At 45.8% G+C, this 19,192-nt stretch overlaps 1 long non-coding RNA gene across 1 annotated transcript; it reads left to right on the top strand.

The window, feature by feature from the left end:
- The first annotated feature begins 10,434 nt into the window (after nt 1–10,434).
- On the top strand, nt 10,435–12,369 carry LOC120104109. Its single transcript, XR_005506590.1, has 2 exons — nt 10,435–10,606; nt 12,118–12,369. It is a non-coding gene; the product is annotated as an uncharacterized LOC120104109 (long non-coding RNA).
- Nucleotides 12,370–19,192: the final 6,823 nt, after the last annotated feature.

The following is a 19,192-nucleotide window of genomic DNA, read 5'->3' as shown; positions in this document are numbered from 1 at the left end:
GATGCTTGGGAATCATGCTAGCTTGGCTTGCAGATTTTTTTTTTTTTTTTCTTTTTTGCATCATTGAATTGAATTTAGGTCTGCAAGTGGCTGCAACAGTAACTATCCACTGTGGTGCAGAGAAATCAGAAAAGCCCCAATGTGGATGTGAGAATTTCTCTCGTTGAAGTGAATGACATTAAACTCTAGGTGGATTACTTGTTTTTGGTGTGAGGGATGCTCTATTTTGGAGCTCATTTTTGGATGTTCAAGGCTAGCTCTTTGGTTAGGTATTGGAGCAACATTACCTATTGATAAATCCCTAATTGCTCATGATGCACGAAGTGGTACTAGAATGACACAGGATCTCAGTATAAAAAAAAAAGAGTCAAAACTAGTTGGTTTGTAGTTTTTTCATTTGAGAAATTTTTTTGGAATAGCTCACTGATAGCACATTTTGTCCCCCAGCAAAAAAATTCTGATCAGATAAAGTTGATATTTAACATTTTGATTGATTTATTCACTATTGAACTGTGTGGTTGATGTAAGATACAGCTGCAAGTTGACGAAGAACTGTTATATCGAGCAGGTTAACATTTTAGTGTGTGATTCATATGTAAAACTCCCATAAAAGAGATGAAGAGTTGATGCATAGCTGTCGTACTTTTTTTTCCTGCACATTAATTGTACAAAGTTTGACAAAGCCTAGACTAATATGATTTCCTTTTTAACGAGAAAAAAATATAAGAAGTTAAACATCACCCATTAACTTTGTTGAACATCATTGCTCATCTTTATGCTATTAGAAATTTCTTCAACAGATCTAGTTATTTTGGATTTTTGGAGTGAGGTTAGAGCATGAGACGAGGTGGACGCCATATCCCCTGTATCTTGAAGAACTATATTATTTCATTTTTTTTTTGGCTACAGTATAAGTTAGTGTGGAATAAAGGCTATAGAGAACCTTTTTTTATCTACTGTTTTGATCTACAAATATATGCTTTAGAGTTTGAACTAAACTGAATACATCAAGGACTTTTGTCATGTTTTTGGTACTTAGAGAAGATTTTTTTTTCTTTTTTTGGCTTGAGTCTTTCCCCTGCTTCAATCTTTTTTATTTTATGTGAGAAGGTAAGGACAAGCCATTTTACACATGGCAGTGTATGTGGATTTTGTTGGACAGTTGGACTAGTTACAGGCTCTTGTTTAAAATAAAAAAGGGAAAATAATTTTTTTTTTTTTAAAAAACTCATGCTACTAAGCACTGGAAACCATGACGATGGATGTTTGTATCGACGAAGTTTTGGGAACCCACGAGACTTACTGCAGTGACGCCTAACCGGAGGCGGTACATAAAACACAAATATAGAAAAGAGCAAAAAAATAATCGGCGGCGATTTTGAGGAGAGAGAGGGTTTAATAGCGTTATTTTGAATGGTTCGCTGCCGCAATTCCTGCGGCGATTTGGTGTAATCGGCGGCCGTGGGGCAGACGCAAAACAGCTGCAGGATGTTCGCAGCGCCTTTACGTCCGGAGAAGCTGGAGAGGCTGCGGCTACACCGCAGCGCCTTTACGTCCGGAGAAGCTGGAGAGGCTGCGGCTACACCGCAGCGCCTTTACGTCCGGAGAAGCTGGAGAGGCTGCGGCTACACCGCAGCGCCTTTACGTCCGGAGAAGCTGGAGGGGCTTTGGCCCCTTCCAAAAAGGGAATGGGGCTGAAGTCGGCCCCGTATCTCACAGCACCACCAAGCTTGCTCGAGCAAGGTCTAGATATATGCAAGGGCGTGCCACAGGCGTTAAACTAGTAAGAAAGATGTTGATCAAAAAAATATATAGAGTAGCATAGGTCCCAGTGACCTTCAATGACTTACACCATCGTCAAACCATTGTTTGAAGGAGATAAATTTGGATAGGGGTATAGCGCTAAACTATGGTAAAAGATTGTATCTCCGGGTTTAGAATTAAAATGCAGCACTAGACTACTATAAGGGTGTAGTTCTAGGCTACAGTAGAACATCTAAGTTATACCTACTTGTAGGATAAATTATAAAGATAAAAATAAAATATGAAGTAATACTATTGGATTGATTGTCGAGGGATTCACATATAATGTATAATTCTTCTATTTATACAAGTACATAATAATTGTTCCTAAAATAAAATAATTACCCACTCCGATGGTTGCTATCTATATTTGGCCTCCATCTTCGATGGTTCTGGAATCTAATGGTGGCTGTCTTTAACATTGCATGCCATTTGGGCTACTATTACCGAGAGCCGTAGGCAGCACAACCACTCCACTTATTTTCTCTATAGTGGTAAGATGAGTGCAATTAATTAGTTCTGCAGGGTAGCTAGTGTTATCCCTCCTCTTACATCATGGATGGTGAAAAGATGGGTACCATTAGTTATTACCACTACAGTAAAATTAGAAAAGGCCGACCCTTTTTTGCCAACGCTAGGAAAAAGCGTCGGCAAAATTTTCTGCCGTGCCAAATTTTGCCCACGCTTTTTAAGAGCGTCGGCGTTTTGAAGAATAAACGACCCTTAAAAGCGTCGTCATAGTCGTCTAGCGAAAGCGTTGCTGGGAAGCGTGGGAGCTGGACCTAGGACGACGCTTTTAAGCGTCATTATTGTCCCCGGCCTAAGACGACGCTTATAAGCGTCGAGTAAATACGACGCGTATAAGCGTCGATCAAAGACGACGCTTCTAAGCGTCGTCTAAGGCTAGAAACCCTTAAAACCCAGTGCCCGACTCCGATCGATCCCTCCCTCATTCTGCCCTATTTCTCCTCTCCGGCTTCCGTCTTCCTCCTCTCCGGCACTGCCCTAGCTTCCATCTTCCTCCTCTCTGGCGCTGCCTTTGCCACCCGTCTTCCTCCTCTCCGGTGCCGAGCGTTCGACTCCAACCTCCTCTCCTCCTTCCTCCTCTCCGGCGCCGACCGACCAACCCCGACCTCCACCTGAGGTATTTTTCTCCTCCTCCCTTTTCTCCCTCCTTCTCGTCTCGCTTGTTCTCCTCCTTCTCCGCCTCTTCTTGTTCGTGTGTTCGTGGGTGTTTTTTTTTTTTTTTACTGATACTCTAGCTTTGCCTCCGCCCGAGGATCTCCTCCTCCTCCCTTCTCTCCGGCGCCGTCCGAGCAGACCTCAAACCTCGATCGAGCGGCAACCCTGATAAGTATGATCGTTGATGCACATTGAACAATTATTATTTTTTATTATTTTGTTGCTATTTGGCTAAGTTAAAAAATTAAGTATCAAATCAGTTCTCCTAAGAGCCTATTTAGATAATCTATCAAGATTTGGACTGAATTTTCTACTGGATTTATAGGCTTGTAAGCCCATTTGAGTACCGTTTTTATCAACCCAACACTCTCCAGCCTGAATCATGTGGGACTTTTTTCCTCCTTGGAGATTAATAGGCCTAGGATCAGTTAACAAATCCAACCCCCCAGCTTCCCCAAGAACCTTTAATCAAAGGAAGGAAACATGAGTATTATGAACCATAGAAATCTTGATCAAGAAGCCCAGTCCCAATTCAGATTCACAGTCATTTGTGCAAATCACTAGATCATGATTCATATTGGAGGGAAAAGAGAAAAGCATAATTAGGGTTTAGATAATACTACCTTGAGATCCAACTGGTTCACCATTTGACCAAACGACCACAGCCACATAAAAACAACATAAATTTGTGTTAGTATGTCAATTAAGTGAGATTCATTTTTTGCAACTTCAGACCAAGCAATGAAGCACAATCCAATGCTTGTAAATTGGTTATGAAACTTTGCTAACACAAAAGGGGGAAGTGGTAACATTCATTTTTTGCAACTTCAGACCAAGCAATGAAGCACAATCCAATGCTTGTAAATTGGTTATGAAACTTTGCTTTTGGAAATGACATAGGTGATGATGATGAGTGGCTGCAATTTGAATTTTGTTATTTCTCTGATGGAGTTTTTTGTTGTATTTGATTGGTCGACAATGTTTGAAGTAGATAAATATGGCAATGCATTGTGTATTAGGATTATGTAATCGTAGTATCTACATTTATAATTTACAAGAAGTTGAAAGTGCACAAGAAAGGGAAACCCTTAACAACTAATGAACTAAACACAAGTGTTCCAATCACACTCATATTTTCAAAGGGAAAGGTGGCAATGCTTATCTCCATTCAGGAGTAGATAGAGGCAAGGAGTGAACTCAAATGGAAACAAAGGACTCTTTAAAATCCTTCATGAGCAATGTACTAAAAAGTGGATTGCAGGAACATAGTAGCCGGGGGGTTTCATGGCGAAGAGCAGATGGCAGGTGCTATAGTGGGCACCATGTACTCAAAATGGGTTGTTGAAACATATCAATATATTTTTATGAAGTATCAAAAATCATTATTTTATATCAACTTCATGCAACAAATAAGGAAAAAAGATCAAGGCCAAAGCAATGAAAATATCAACCACATGTAATGTCTACAATCACATAATATCTATATAATGGCCACTATAGCTGCTGTAGTAGCTGTTTTTAAAACAATGTTCATAAGAATTCCGCATGTAATGTTCATAAGAATTCCGCATGTCTACAATCACACATTGTAAGTTCTTGGACTAATGAGAAAAGATCACATTCAAACTCTTCTCCTAGTTCTCTGTCTTCTCAATATTTTACTGTATTAGAATAGTTTCAGTGCCGTGCCAGTAGATTCAAGGGATGTGCCAGCTACAGTAGATTCAACACATCTTCTTCAAACTTCTTCAATGAACAGGATAAATGAGGATATCAAATCTCTCACTTCGCTTCCGGACCTTGCAAGTAATTCTTTCCTCCTAACTATAATAGAACAGATTCTTTGAGCAGCATCTAAGCTATTATCTTGATGCTATCTTGAGCAGCATCTAAGCTATTATCTTGATGGCATTGATTCCTTTCTGACTTGTAGGAATTTGGAGGTAGTTATTATTACTCTAAGAACCTTCAGGGCATACACTAGTGTTTGCCCACCAACTTTGCTTTCATGGGTGGGAAAACACTTGTTGGAATCTTTTGTCATAGAACAATTTTCCTTCTCGACATTCAAATTCTGATGGGTTATAGAAAGTTGCCGCATACTACAGTGGATATGACTGTTTTGGTCTCAGGACTTCACATCATTACACACATGCCTACAAACTTTGGGCAGTTATCTGATAGGAACTTTCAGTCATGAACGTTTTGATGAGAACTGTTTAGGCAAAATAGATTTCTCACCCCTTATCTTTTTGTAGCTTTATTCATTAGCTTGCTGATTTTGGGGCTGGCCATGTCTCATTTAATTTCTGGTATTGGTGAGATTTTTCACATGCACTTGTATCTTTTATTGTACACTCTCAAATAAGGGAGAGAGGTTAATAATTAAATTGCCATAAGCATTGAGGACTTTGGAATAAAAAACTTTACTTTGTTATCATCAATTTCTTTTGGGAACAGAAAAATTGTTGAATCTGTGGGGTTTGGCATTTAGAATATACCTAAGGGCTCAGTAATTTGATTGTGCTAAAAGCATTGCTTCTATTCACAGTCCTTTCTCGCTGGCTATTTAGACCCAATTATTAGGAGGATCTTGAATGAGCTTTCTTCTTGTAAGTGGCTTTCTCTCTTCTTACTAGGGGAAAAGGGGGAAGTGGCTATCATAAATCAAATTCCCCACTTTTTTTCCAAGCCTTCTTAACATCCTTTTTCTAGATGCTAACACAAATTGGTAACATTCATTTTTTGCAACTTCAGACCAAGCAATGAAGCACAATCCAATGCTTGTAAATTGGTTATGAAACTTTGCTTTTGCAAGTGAGATACCTAATTATCGATTGCATTGCAGCATGCAGTATGGTGGGGAACTCACTAAACTAAAATAAGAGCAAAAGATGGTGGGGAACTCACTAAACTAAAATAAGAGCAAAAGATGGTGGGGAACTTTATTTAGTATAAATTTATCATTTAACCAAATATTGATTCTTTTTTATGCATACCAGGTAACAATATGCCCCGGGGGAGACGATTTAGAGATGTGGAGTTCCAGCATTCTCAGGTGGGATCTACTTCTGATCAGTCCCTACAGTCCCAGCAGCCATGTGAGCACCAGCAGCACGAGTCAGGATCTCAGCACGAGCCTCCTGCTGATTGCCCGGAGGATGAGCTCCGGATCCAGGGTAATTCGATTTAAAGTTCATATTTTATGTTCATATTTGTCTTCAACTTTTTAAGACATATTTTATTTAATTTTAATAGATGGACAAGGGACGGTGAGGACGAGACGGGGACCCACTCAAGCAAAGGATGTGTGGAAGCTTCCTCCGGGTGAGAAGATCATCATCCGATGCAACGAATTGGGGCAGCCCATCAATAGAGCTGGAAGTCTTCTATCAAGCTTTTTAGGATCGGTTGCACGCAAGGGTCAGCTGTGTCCGCTCAACTATACGAAGTGGAATGACATGCTTCCTTCGTATAAGGTTGAGCTTCTTAAACTTATAGAGGTAATGAATTGAATTTATTCTTTTTAATTCGACACCTTCTGTATGTTAATTTGCTTTGTACCATAATTTTATTTTAGAGGTTTAATATTATTATAACATTCTGTACCTTGTTGTAGGGTAAGTTTGTACTCCCTCCAGAGAGCCATGATTGGGTGCTAAAGTCCCTCAACCGCAAATGGAAAGAATATAAAGCAAAATTGAAGACGGACTTCAAGCGCGAGGGTATGACAGAGGAGGAGGTTGCTCGTATGACTCCTCCTGATGTATATCCTCAGTAGTGGAGGGAGCTTGTTCACTACTGGTTTTCTGAAAGAGGACAGGTCATGTATATTGTTTCAATATCTTCTATTATCTTTATTACTAATATAGATTGCAAATATATACATTGAATCATATTATACTGTGTGCTTTTATTTTGGCAGATATATTCTAATATTGGTAGAGCTGCACGAGCATCTCAAGCAGTTCCTCATACTTCAGGCTCGAAGAGTTATAGTCGAGCCATTCCTCCGCTCGCCGAGCTCCTCGCTATAAGGCGAATCGAATCCATTTATCACAATCATGCTCGTCAAACCTTATGTCGTTACAACTTCGTCCGGCGGAACCACTTGCGCTTATTGCGGGAGATCCAGGAAGCTACCTAAATGGAGAGCCCACGCCTGCAGGGTGGTTGGTTCGCCTCGTTAGGGAAGAAAGATGCGCATGAAGAAGCGGCTCTTTGATAAAGCAGATGCTTAGTCCTGACTTGCCCTTATTACGAAAGCGAAAGCCTACGCTAGCTTAAGATAGGTCTGCGCTTCTTGCTTTAGTGGATAGAGAAAGCGCTTCGCCATAAGGAAAGGAAAGAAATGGACTAATTATAGTAACGTTAGGAGAACACCCCTGCTCATCTAATTTTGCATTTCATTTTGTTAGTTATGGAAGGAAAGAGGGGAGTTGGCCAATACGTACAGGAAATCTTTTATTCAATCTTATTGCAAGGCGTAGAAATGAATTCGTAAGTTCTTTTGAAACTATTTGAAACTCTACTAACATATAGCACGTATCATGATATATAGTTTACCAATATACTTTCCGTATGTGTAGATAGTAGAGCATGGAAGAGAGCCTGGTGAGGTAGAGTTTTATAAGATGACCCACACTCATCGAGATGGCAGCTTTGTCCGGGACGAGTCGAGAGATATAGTTGTATGTATTCATTTTTTATTTGATCATAATTTTTTTATTAATTTTACTTCTTTTAAATTATTAATGTGACTGTTTATTTTTTTGAGAGAGATATAGAAAAGAGCTACAAATCTTATTTCAGAGCGCGTCGGAGAGTCATCATCATCCGACGCGGCCAGTCGCGTCGAGGCTCAGGTCTATGCCGAATTGATGGGCTCAGAACGTTATGGTCGCGTGAGGGGTTACGGTGTCGGAGTTACCCCCACTCAGCTGTCTGCAGTGAGCCGATATACCCAAGATGCCAGACAAGGTACTAGCACTGCAGAGGTTTGTAGTTTGAAGACAGAGATGGCACAGATAAAGCAGTCATATGAGACAAGGATAGAGGAGATGAGGCAGAGTCATATGACTGATATGGCGGAGTTGAAGCAGAGCTAAGAGTTGAAGATACAATCTTTGCAGGATCAGCTTGACCATATTTTATCCTTTTTGCAGAGATTTGCTCCTCCGGTACATAACTAAATATATTTGAATATTTTATATAATTATAATGTATTCTTGTATGAGCGTGATGACTTTCGTATTTTTAGTTTCTAAAGTATTTTTTTTCTTGTAGGTTGCTGATACTTCATCTATTCGTAGAGATGATGATGCCGTCGACTCTTGATACATCGTAGATTGTGTACTTAGGAATTTGAGATGGATGTTTTTAGAATATTTTTGAAGTATAATGTAATCAAATATAACAATATGAATATTTTGAATGAAAAGTTCTTGTTTGTGATGTGTATTTTATTATCTATGTGATTTAGTGTATGTGTTTTGTTAGGAATTAATGTATACAGAGTATTAAAAATTGCTTTTATAAAAAAAATTTTTAACAAAAATGCTATTGCCGACGCTATATAGCGTCGGAAATACCAAGCAATGTTGAACGCCTTTAACGACGCTTTATAGCGTCGGTCAGGGAGCATGAGCCGGCGCTTTTAAGCGTCGGCATAGTCCAATAGAAACATCCGTGTGAAGCGTCGGTCGAAGTACGCCGACGCTTTTAAGCGTCGGGTATCTCGAAACGGAACGACGCTTAAAAGCGTCGGCATAGAGCGACGACGGTTTTTTGACGCGTCGGCCTAAACCGGACCCACGCTCACCTGCCCGACGTCGGACCCACGCTTTGGGGAGCGTGGGTGGGAAATTCTCCGACGCTTAAAAGCGTCGGTATAGACGAAACATAGCGCCGGGAGATATCAATTCTTTTGTAGTGTACGGATGCTTGTCCGTGCTACATAGGCTAGTAATTGCCATGCAAGACAGATAGTTCGACCACTTCTTCCTTGCATGGTAGTGGTACCTAATAGCCAACCACCATCCTTAGACATCGTTCTCCTAAGGCCTCGTCCTAGGCCAACAACTCTCCCTTTTCAGTTTATGTCACACGGCTTGCATCCTTGGTATTTTTGTCAGCACTTCTAGTGATTTGGCCAGAATTCTTGGCATTTCAGCATGCACTCTCCTTGGTATTTCAGTCAGAATCCTTGGTGTTTCAATCAAAAATATTGATATTTCAACTACAAACCATAATATTTAGCAAGAAACCATATTGTTTTAGCCAGTTTACTTGGTATTTCGGCTTGAAGCTTGGTATTTTACCCAAAAACCTTGATATGTCGGTCTGCAACCTTCTTGGTGTATCGGTCAAAATTCTCGGTATGTATATCTCGGTGTTTTGACCTGATTCATTGGAGTTTTGGCCTGAAAACTTGGTATTTCATCTAGAAATATTGATGTTTCGGCATGAAACCTACTTGGTATATCGCTCAAAAACCTTGGTATTATGGCTAGAAATTATAGTGTTTGGGCCTGAAACTTTGGAATTTCGACATGAAACCTTAGTGTTTCGACCTAGTTTGATACTTGGTAGGAAGCAACTTGACTTGGTGGCCAAGAACTTCAACTAATTAGCCAAGTGCTTCGTCCCATAATGTTCAGTTTGCACCTGGGTACTTGAAAGTTGATATCTTTTTAAAATCTTCGATTCGGTTTGCCCAAATTTTTCTTTCACATACTTGCTAGTGCTTGATACATACTGAATGACCTTTTTAGATCTACTGTGGACTGGTCCTTAAGTCATAGATATTAGTTTGGATGTGGTGTAAATAGCCACGAAACATCCCAAAAGTAGCCAAGAAGAAATCTTATTAGGATAAGTTTGAAAAATGGACTTACTCTGATACTTCTTATGAGGGCCAACTTTTTAACCTGGCCCTATTGCCAAGCAAGGCCTAAAGGCCTGCTTTACCTTTCCAAATAGGGTAGAGGCCACCAAGGTGGTAGCCTAGTAGTACTGGGCGGGGATTCTAACCTCATGGTCCCAAGTTCGAGTCGCTGCGGCGACGATTAAAATGTGGCTTCGGCCACTGCTTGGACATGAGATATAGGCCGCTCTTGGATCGCTAGTAGCCGGGGTGGTGCCAGGTGTAACGTACTCACACTTGGGACTCGAGCTAGAGCCCAGAGGGGTCGCTGAGCCGGGTTCATGGGTGGGGAAGACATGAGTAAAACCGGTCGGGGTGCCTAAAGCACGGCCATTTCTGCCCGCATCGAATATTCTCCTGACGGGGCGGGGGCCCAGTGGGGGCTGCTACGCGGGGGTGGGCTTGTCCCTTCCTCCCCTCTACCCCTTTTCTTTAGCAAAAAAAAATAAAAATAAAAATAAAAATAGGGTAGAGCCTTACTGAAACACAGATGAAGGAGGAAGAATCCTCCACCTCCTTAGACTTTACCAGAGGTGAGGAAACCCTAGCCTCCACTCAATTTATGAGACCCCAAACCCAGTTCTTCCCCATCACCGAACCACCACCAGAAATCATTCCTAATATCCCCCTTCTCCTCTCAAAATCCATTTATTGTGCTAGTCGAAGATCACAGTCGTGCCCTCGCCGGAACATTAGGTAAGTCCTCCTAACCTCTTTTCCTTTTTTATTCTTGTATAAAGCCCTCATCGTCGACTGAGATTTCACCAGAATAATCTTAATACAAACATCCCCATTTTAACCCCGCTTTCAGGTTTGATTATCAGGCTATTCTTTCTTTTTTTGGCCATCCCTATTGCTGGCTATTGTCAGTGGAGTTCTCAGCCGGTTGCCTATGTCAATGCAGGGTTATCGTTGGAGCCCCAGCCACATGCGAGTGGGCTGGAGCTTGAAATCAACCTCTCCTATTTTACCAACCTCTTTTGTGCTTTCTTCATTGTTTCCTGCCCGATCGTCGGCCGCCATCATGTTGGCCCGCTATCGTCCATCCTCCTGTTGTTGATGATCACCATCCTAGCCAGCATGTTGCGGTTCTTCTTCTTCTTTCTTCTTTTCACCTCTTCTTCTCCTTTCTTTTTCTTTCGTTCTCTCTCCCTTTCTCTCTTGCAACTCATATTGTCCTCGGTAAATGGGTCATGACCCTTGGCCGCCGGCAATGTGCCGGCCTCCATCCTAGTTCTTGATGGATACATTTAGATTTGGTTATCCTCGATCTCTATTGAGCTACTTGTGCCCAGCCTAGTGTTTGAACATATGACATTACCCTGATCGTCGGCTATCAGGCTTCGCCACTTTGCTAGACTATCCTTGATCTACCCATATTTGAGCCTGAATCCACATGCTTGTTGTACCCCGAGTTAGGTTATTTCGCCTAATCTTGCCCTAGTTGGGCTCTTTGGAATTTTCTATTTTGTTGGATTTTTAAGATGTTAATAATAAAATTAATTAAATTTGAATAGTTGAAGCTGGCTCTTCTAACTGACGTAGGGTCTTGAAACAAGAGGAGGTAATCAACTTAATACTTCATAGCATATTTTCTAAGGGTTTTTAGAAAATTATAGTTTATATTATTTGGTAAAATATTTTTTGACCTTTTGTTTTGCTCTTGGATATTAAATGGTCAAGCATTTTATATTTTGTATTTCAAATAAAAATAAGAATAATATATACATTTTTATGTTCTTGAAAAGGAATTATTTTGATCACACTGCTTATTCCAAAAATTTGTTGGGCAACTTGTGAAAATATTTTTATATTCATATTTTCAGCATAGCTATCTGTGCCAATGGAAATTATACATTAGTTCTCTCAACTTGTAAACTAAGAAACTAGTTTGGACGTTGCACCACTGGTAATTAGAATAGGAGTTATTAGGCATCTGTTATCTGTTAACTGTTATCTATTATCCATTGTTCGATCAATGCTATTGGGTTACGTAGCGATAGCCAAATATTGGATTTAGTGTGAGTTTGTGTAAAGTATACTTTTGAAAAGAAAAAAAATATTATTTCTAAAATTAAATAAAAAATAAAATTTTACTTGGTTAATGATAAGTTATAAATTGTATTTGATTTAGAATTTGTTGACGTGCTTTGACCCACTCTGAAGTGTTTTGTTTCTTCCTGGCATTCTTTTCTTCCTATTTTCAGATTCTGTTCTATGGTTGGTTGTGGGACTTGAAGGACCGCTCTAGGTTGCTTGGAGTATTTAGTAGATCTTAGCTATCTTGGTCATTTGTGTTATTTGGTTTTCTTATTTATTTTGCTTTGATTTAGAGTCTTTCATCTAGAATAAATATTAGTAATATTTTGGAACTTTGGGACTCATACTATCTTGGGTTATTTGTTGATGATGATGACTTATGGAATTTTTATGATGTTAATTTTTGAGGATTGAGCTTATCTTGTTATTGATTTAAAATTTATTATAAAATAATTAAATTTGTTGTTTAGATAGTCTTGCATGTCTGTGTTGTTCATCTTGTAGGCATGTGGCGTCTGTTACACCCTTGGTTTGGTCCATGAGACTTTTGTTGTACCAAATTGATTGAATAGAATAATCCCACAAAAGGAAAAAATTATTCACTCCAACTATGATTCGGCCCCCTCCACTCTCTAATAAGCACATCAAGAATTGGCAAGGCAATTTTATTCTTCACATAAAGTCCAAATCATCCCAAAAACCGATGCCATGGATTAGACCCTCCAAAAGTTAACCCCTCTACCTCAAACAATCCAAAAGTTTAGAAGGATATTCTCGTGCTAGTTCCGTTTGGCCATTGATGTTGTGAATCCTCAAAGTAGACCATTCACCCTCCTATGGCCCGAGGATGAGTGACCACCATAAGTGCATCATCTTTCACTTGCACCTTAAAAATATTAGTTGAAAGAATTTTGTTCATGTTTTTATCCATTTTAACCTGATAAAGCCATTGGATCCTGTTGCTGGAAATTGGACCCGGGGGCGATCTTCGGTCGGAGAGAGGGAGCGGGAGGTCCTCGCAAGGGAGCGGCGATCCGTCGGCGGGCGGCGTCCTCCGTCTGGGTGCCTGCACACGAACCGGTGGCCGGGTTTTCCGGCGCCGGCCCTCCGACGCTCAAGTCAGAAGGGGGGCAAAGTGTGTAAAGAGGAGATAAATAGTGTTTGTAGAGCACGGAATTTCCCCACCAAAAAACCCCCTTCCTGAGAAGCCAAGGTTCCCTTTTATAGGTGGGGGTCGGTTTACCTGTGATGTAACGGGGCGAGGCCATAGTACGGCTCGGCATGTGGTTCAGGTCGGCGCACGATCAGGCGAATCGTTGCGCTGATGTCGGCGGTGAGGGCGTCGTACGACCCGAACTAGCACGCTACCAGGCGAATTATTGCACTGGTGTCGGAGGTAAGGCCGAGATCAGAGACTTATCATGGTCGATTGGACTCTACTGGGCTAACTTGCCGTGGAGAGCTGAGAGTCCGTAGATGACAGGAGCCACGCGCATTAATTGTGGAGTAAGCCGGAGATCCTCATTAATTGTGGAGTGAACCGGAGATCCTCATTAATTGTTGAGTGAACTGGAGGTTTACAGTGGCCATGCGCAATAAATGCCGGGGGAGCGGCAGAGTATGGTCCTCGGCCGGACCTCAGAGGGGTATGGCCGTAGTAGGTGGCTGACAAGGGTAGACCTTGAGCGTCAGGGTTTCCCCAGGTCGGAGGTTCCGAGGTCGGATGTCTTGAGGTTGGACGTTCCGAGGTCGGATGTCTTGAGGTCGGACGTTCCGAGGTCGGCGATTGTGCGACTTCTTAGGGGCATTTGTGTCACTGGGGGAAAAATCTTATTCCCCCAACACTACCCCCGACTTCCGAGTTCGAGCGGTCTGCAGGCTCGGACGTGGGAAGTAAAAACTATCGTTAAAGTTGGGGGAGAATCTCGTCCGCGCCCTTGCGCTTCTCGGCGCCTTTATGACGGGACCCGCGCCCTTGGGCGCTTCGAGGTTGCTTTATTCAGCGAACTAATGATGGGGCTTGTATCCTTACGTTTTCCGAAGCAGCTGTAGCGGGGGTGGCGCCTCTCGGATCTCCGAGATCACTTCGTGCGGCGGACCCATGATGAGGGTCCTCGAGCTCGACGAGGCGGCGCCTCGATCTTGTGGTCGAGGCTCCCCGCTCATTAATGAGCATGCCGTTTCGCGCTTCAAAACGGACACGCGGCATGACCTGAGGTCGGACGTTTCCGGTCTCGTGTTAGTGGATCATAGATCTAGTGAGGTGGAGGCTATATCGGGGCTCCACGTGTCCCAGAGCCTTATTAAATGAGGGGAGCGAGGGTGATGTCCGCTCGTTCTCCGAGGCGATTTGATCCTGCGGACCCATGATGAGGCCCCGAGATCCGATGGGACGGCGTTTCGATTTCGTACCCGATTTATTGATCCGGAGTGAATGCGGTGCCTCGGCCTCCGAGGTCGACACGTGGCGCAATCCAGTCGGGGGATGGAAACCGACCCTGTCGATCGGGGCCGTCAGGGGGGTCTATATAAACCCCACGAGTCTGCCCTAAGAGTTCCATTTGGTTGCTTTGCATTTTCCATTTTCGCCGTCTCCCACCTTGCTCTACCCCCTGACCAAATCTTGCCGTCGGTGCCCGGAGCGATTTCCGGCGATGTCCCGTAGGTTCCTACCCTGTAACTGCTAGGGTTCCTCTTCCTTTTCCCTCCTCAGTTTTCAATCTAGTTTCATTCTTCTGTAAAATGGGTCTCGGTCCTGAGGAGGTGGGATCAAGTCTGTCGGGGGAGGAGTTGGAGTTAATCCGCTCCCGGTTTTTCTTCCAGCCCGGGTTTCGCCTCGAAACTGCGGGGCCGGAAGATAGGGTGACGCGGCCGCCCCCAAGTCGGATTGCGGTTCACCGCGAGACCCTCTGGGCTGGCCTTCGGTTCCCTGTTCACGAGTTCGTGAACAACTTGCTGGCCGAGTACCAACTCGTCCCAGCACAGCTTGCTCCGAACTCGTGGAGAACTATCGTCGGGTTCCTCTCCCTGTGTCTCGGGCATGGGATCTCGACCACCGTGAGCGTCTTCCGTCGGTGTTTCTTATTAAAGAAGAACCCGGCGGACGCAGAGTGGCTATACTTCGCCTTTCGGGGCGGTATGTCACTCTTTCATGGGGCCCCTTCCTCTATTCATGAGTGGAAGGGAAAGTTTTTCTTCCTCGCGTCCGAGGCGCCGTGGGGGTTCAACCCGAGGTGGGGTCACCCTCGGTTGAAGACCCTCAACAAGCTATCCGAGCCCTCGGGGAGGGAGCTGAGGGTCCTAGACTCTCTGCGGGCTCTCGGAAAGAGGTACGACCTGACCGAGCTCCTACGGGAGGACGCCCTGGTGAGCGTGGGTCTGAGCTCGGCGCGCCCCGAGGGTAAGAGCAGTTGCATTACCTTCTTGTCTGCCTTTTCTTTTCGCTTACATTGGTCTAACACTTGGAAAATTTTTGATTTCAGATATCCCTCATATGCCGACCAGCAACGTGTCCCTCTTCTCCCGCCTGAAGAGGCGAGAGGCCGAGGCCGGGGGAGCTATTCCCCAGCCTCGGAAGAAGGCAAGGTCGGCCGGTGCTTCCACATCGGCCGGGACGAGTGGCCCCGAGGCGGGAGCCTCCACAGCCGACCCGAGGCGGACGCGGGCCGCCAGCGACGCGGGCCCAGCGGCCCCCCTTTGTCCTGCTCCCATCGCCCAGCGGGAGGGGCCGTCCGTGGTCCAGCTACGGCGCCCGGGGCCCGAGCCGACCCGAGGCCCTGAAGCGAGTGGTTCCGGGACCTCGGGCTCGGGTGTGCCGGGCTTTTCCTGGGCCTTCCGAGAGGAGTCGGCCGAGCCGGACTCCCCTATTCTCGAGGGGAGCTCAGCCATCCATGACGCCGAGGTCGCACGCGCTGTATTTCGGCGTGCGATGCTTCCTGCAGACCGGGCCGAGTTCCGGAACCTGCCATTGGAGGAAGTTGTTGACGGTACTTACCGCAACACCGCCCGGGTAAGTTCTCTTCTTAATTTCCTTAAAGTTATTAGTGAACTTACGTGCTTTTCAACTCACGACCATCTTTGTTACTTTCTTTGCAGCATATCCATGAACTTGACACCTTGGTGTTTATCGCCCAAGGGTGTCAAGAGGAGGCCCGACGGCTCGGCCGGCAGTTGGAGCCGGCCAAGAAAAGAATCGCCGAGCTGGAGGCAGCGTTGGCCGAGGCCGAGGCTCGGAGGGAGGCCACCGAGGCCGGGCGCCTCGCTATGGCGGAGGTGCTCGAGGAGGAAAAGGCCGCCCATGCCTTGACCAAGTCGGCTCTGCGCGCTTCAGAGGCGCGCCTGGGGGAGGCCCAATCCGAGGTCGCGGGCCTCAAGTACGAGGGCGGGGTCCTCCGCCTCAAGATCGAGCAGCTCGAGACCCGGGAAAAAAGGGCGCTCGAGCGAGCCGAGCATGCCGTGGAACTCTTCGAGGAGTCGGAAGAGTTCCGCGACATGTTAGAGGAGGAGACGGTGGACGGGTTTCTCCGGGGTTTTGACAACTTCCGGAAGCAGATGGCTCGGATCTGTCCCCAATTCGATCTTTCCACAGTTCGTCCGAGGATGAACCTGGGCTACGGGTCAGATACGGACGACATCCCCGCCATCTTGACGTCCGAGGCGGGGTTGTATGAATGTGCCCCCGCCGAGCCTGCGACGGGGGTGGCCGAGACGGACGACGTCCCGGAGGCAACACCCGAGGCCCCCGCCACCGACCCCGAGCCCGTGCCGGCTGAGGGCCCCCAGGTCATCACCGTGGACGACCCTGAGGGTGACGCGGATGTTGCTGCCGCCCCTTAAGACTTGGCGTATTTTTTCTTTTTTATTGTATCCGAGGTCGGCTTTTGAATGGCTGACCTCCAATTTTGTAATTGGCCTTCCGGCCCTTTATCAATGAAAGGTCCCTTTTATTACTTCGTTCTTCTTCCTTTTCTCTTGTCGTGAATGAGGCCGGGGCCTTAATCTATCGTTCCTCCGACTTCTAACTTTGTATCTTAGTTTTCGAGCTGCTTAACGAAGTCACCCTTTTTCCTGGGCTATATCTTGGCCTTCTCGGATTCCAGTCATTCCGACCAAAGGGAGCTCCGAGCTTAGGTTTTTAGAAAATTTCTCTAAGTCCTATAACTCGGATCTTAGAATCGCAGAAGTTGCCATGCCTGGCCTTTAGGTTCCTAAGGCATCAGGGTCGGGCCTTAGCCCTTCAAGTAAGACCGGGCTAGGTCTGTACGTGCCGCTATTCGGGGAGTCTAGTCGGGTTTCCGAACTCGACTCCCGGATCCTTCGTAGGGAGCGCGGGCTAATAGTCGAATTATCGCCGAAGGTTTTCATAGTTATCGTTCTCGGACTCTGCCGAGATTTCGGTGAGCAGGGCCGGAACTTTCAAAGATTGCCTCGGCATCTTTGTGTTCGACTGGTACGCCCGCGGTCGGGATCATTTTCTCAGTTAGACATCGGAGTCTACGTATGGGGGCCGAGTTGGGCCCTAATTTATGAAGACTTGTACGAGTTGTGGAGATTTGACAAGCGGAGCATGCATAATGTTGTTAGGAGATCGGTCTTAAGCCGACTCATTGGAGTAGCCCAACTTTGGGCGAAATAAGGCTCCAATTTTGACTGAGATTCCGCCAGCAGAACGTAGATAAAACTTGACAAGGAGGGCGTCGAGTTAAATGTACCTTTTGTATTCCCAGAATTGTGTTCCACACGGCAGAGTGGATTGTTCCCCTTGTCGACTTTCGGGGTCGCTTTGACTTGTTAGGGGGGCTCGAGCCTCTTATGGACCCGATGACGCCCGCCGAAGTCGAGAGGATCGGGGAAGGCTTTACTGATCTGTAGCTTTTTCCGAGGCCGAGGGAGTTTGAGACCCTACAGTCGGACCTCGGGGTGCCTCGACCTTGGTCGAGGAGTCTTGTGTCAGGTCGGCGGGTCTGAGGATGCTTTGCTGACCTGCAGTGCATCCCGAGGTCGAGGGAGTTTGGGACTCTACGGTCGACCCTCGGGGCATCCCGACCTTAGTCGAGGGATCGTTCGTCAGGTCGATGGGTCTGGGCACGCTCTATCGACCTGCGACGCTTCCCGAGGTCAAGGGAGTTTGGGACTCTACGGTCGACCCTCGGGGCATCCCGACCTTAGTCGAGGGATCGTTCGTCAGGTCGATGGGTCTGGGCACGCTCTATCGACCTGCGACGCTTCCCGAGGTCGAGGGAGTTTGGAACTCTACGGTCGACCCTCGGGGCATCCCGACCTTAGTCGAGGGATCGTTCGTCAGGTCGATGGGTCTGGGCACGCTCTATCGACCTGCGACGCTTTCCGAGGTCGAGGGAGTTTGGGACTCTACGGTCGACCCTCGGGGCATCCCGACCTTAGTCGAGGGATCGTTCGTCAGGTCGATGGGTCTGGGCACGCTCTATCGACCTGCGACGCTTTCCGAGGTCGAGGGAGTTTGGGACTCTACGGTCGACCCTCGGGGCATCCCGACCTTAGTCGAGGGATCGTTCGTCAGGTCGATGGGTCTGGGCACGCTCTATCGACCTGCGACGCTTCCCGAGGTCGAGGGAGTTTGGGACTCTACGGTCGACCCTCGGGGCATCCCGACCTTAGTCGAGGGATCGTTCGTCAGGTTGATGGGTCTGGGCACGCTCTATCGACCTGCGACGCTTCCCGAGGTCGAGGGAGTTTGGGACTCTACGGTCGAACCTCGAGGCATCCCGACCTTAGTCGAGGGATCGTTCGTCAGGTTGATGGGTCTGGGCACGCTCTATCGACCTGCGACGCTTTCCGAGGTCGAGAAAGTTTGGGACTCTACGGTCGAACCTCGAGGCATCCCAATTTTAGTCGGGGAATCTGAGGATCACAGACGACCCAACATTAGAAGAGAATTATAATCATTAAGACGGGAGAAGTATTTGCAGAAAAGAGGTTGAGTCCATTGTGCTGATTGTCTCGAACCCCTAGGAGTTTCATTGGTAGTACATCCGTAGATTCTCGGAGTTCCAGCTTCGCGGAATTAGGGTCCCCTCTAGGGACTTCAATTTGTATGCTCCGGGTCGCTGTACTCGGGCGATTTGATACGGCCCTTCCCATGTGGCGGCAGTAAAGCGATCCAGGTACTCCTTGAGGGATTCCCCCTCCTTCTGTTTGATGTCTAAGAGGGAATCTGACGTCCGTCGTTGGCGTCAGCTAGCAGCAAAATTGGTGGCGAACTGC

This window comes from Phoenix dactylifera, chromosome 16 (genome assembly GCF_009389715.1).
Source record: "Phoenix dactylifera cultivar Barhee BC4 chromosome 16, palm_55x_up_171113_PBpolish2nd_filt_p, whole genome shotgun sequence".
Classification (NCBI taxonomy): domain Eukaryota; kingdom Viridiplantae; phylum Streptophyta; class Magnoliopsida; order Arecales; family Arecaceae; genus Phoenix; species Phoenix dactylifera.
The sequence above is the reverse complement of the archived record's forward strand: the minus strand, read 5'-3'. Positions and strand labels throughout refer to the sequence as shown.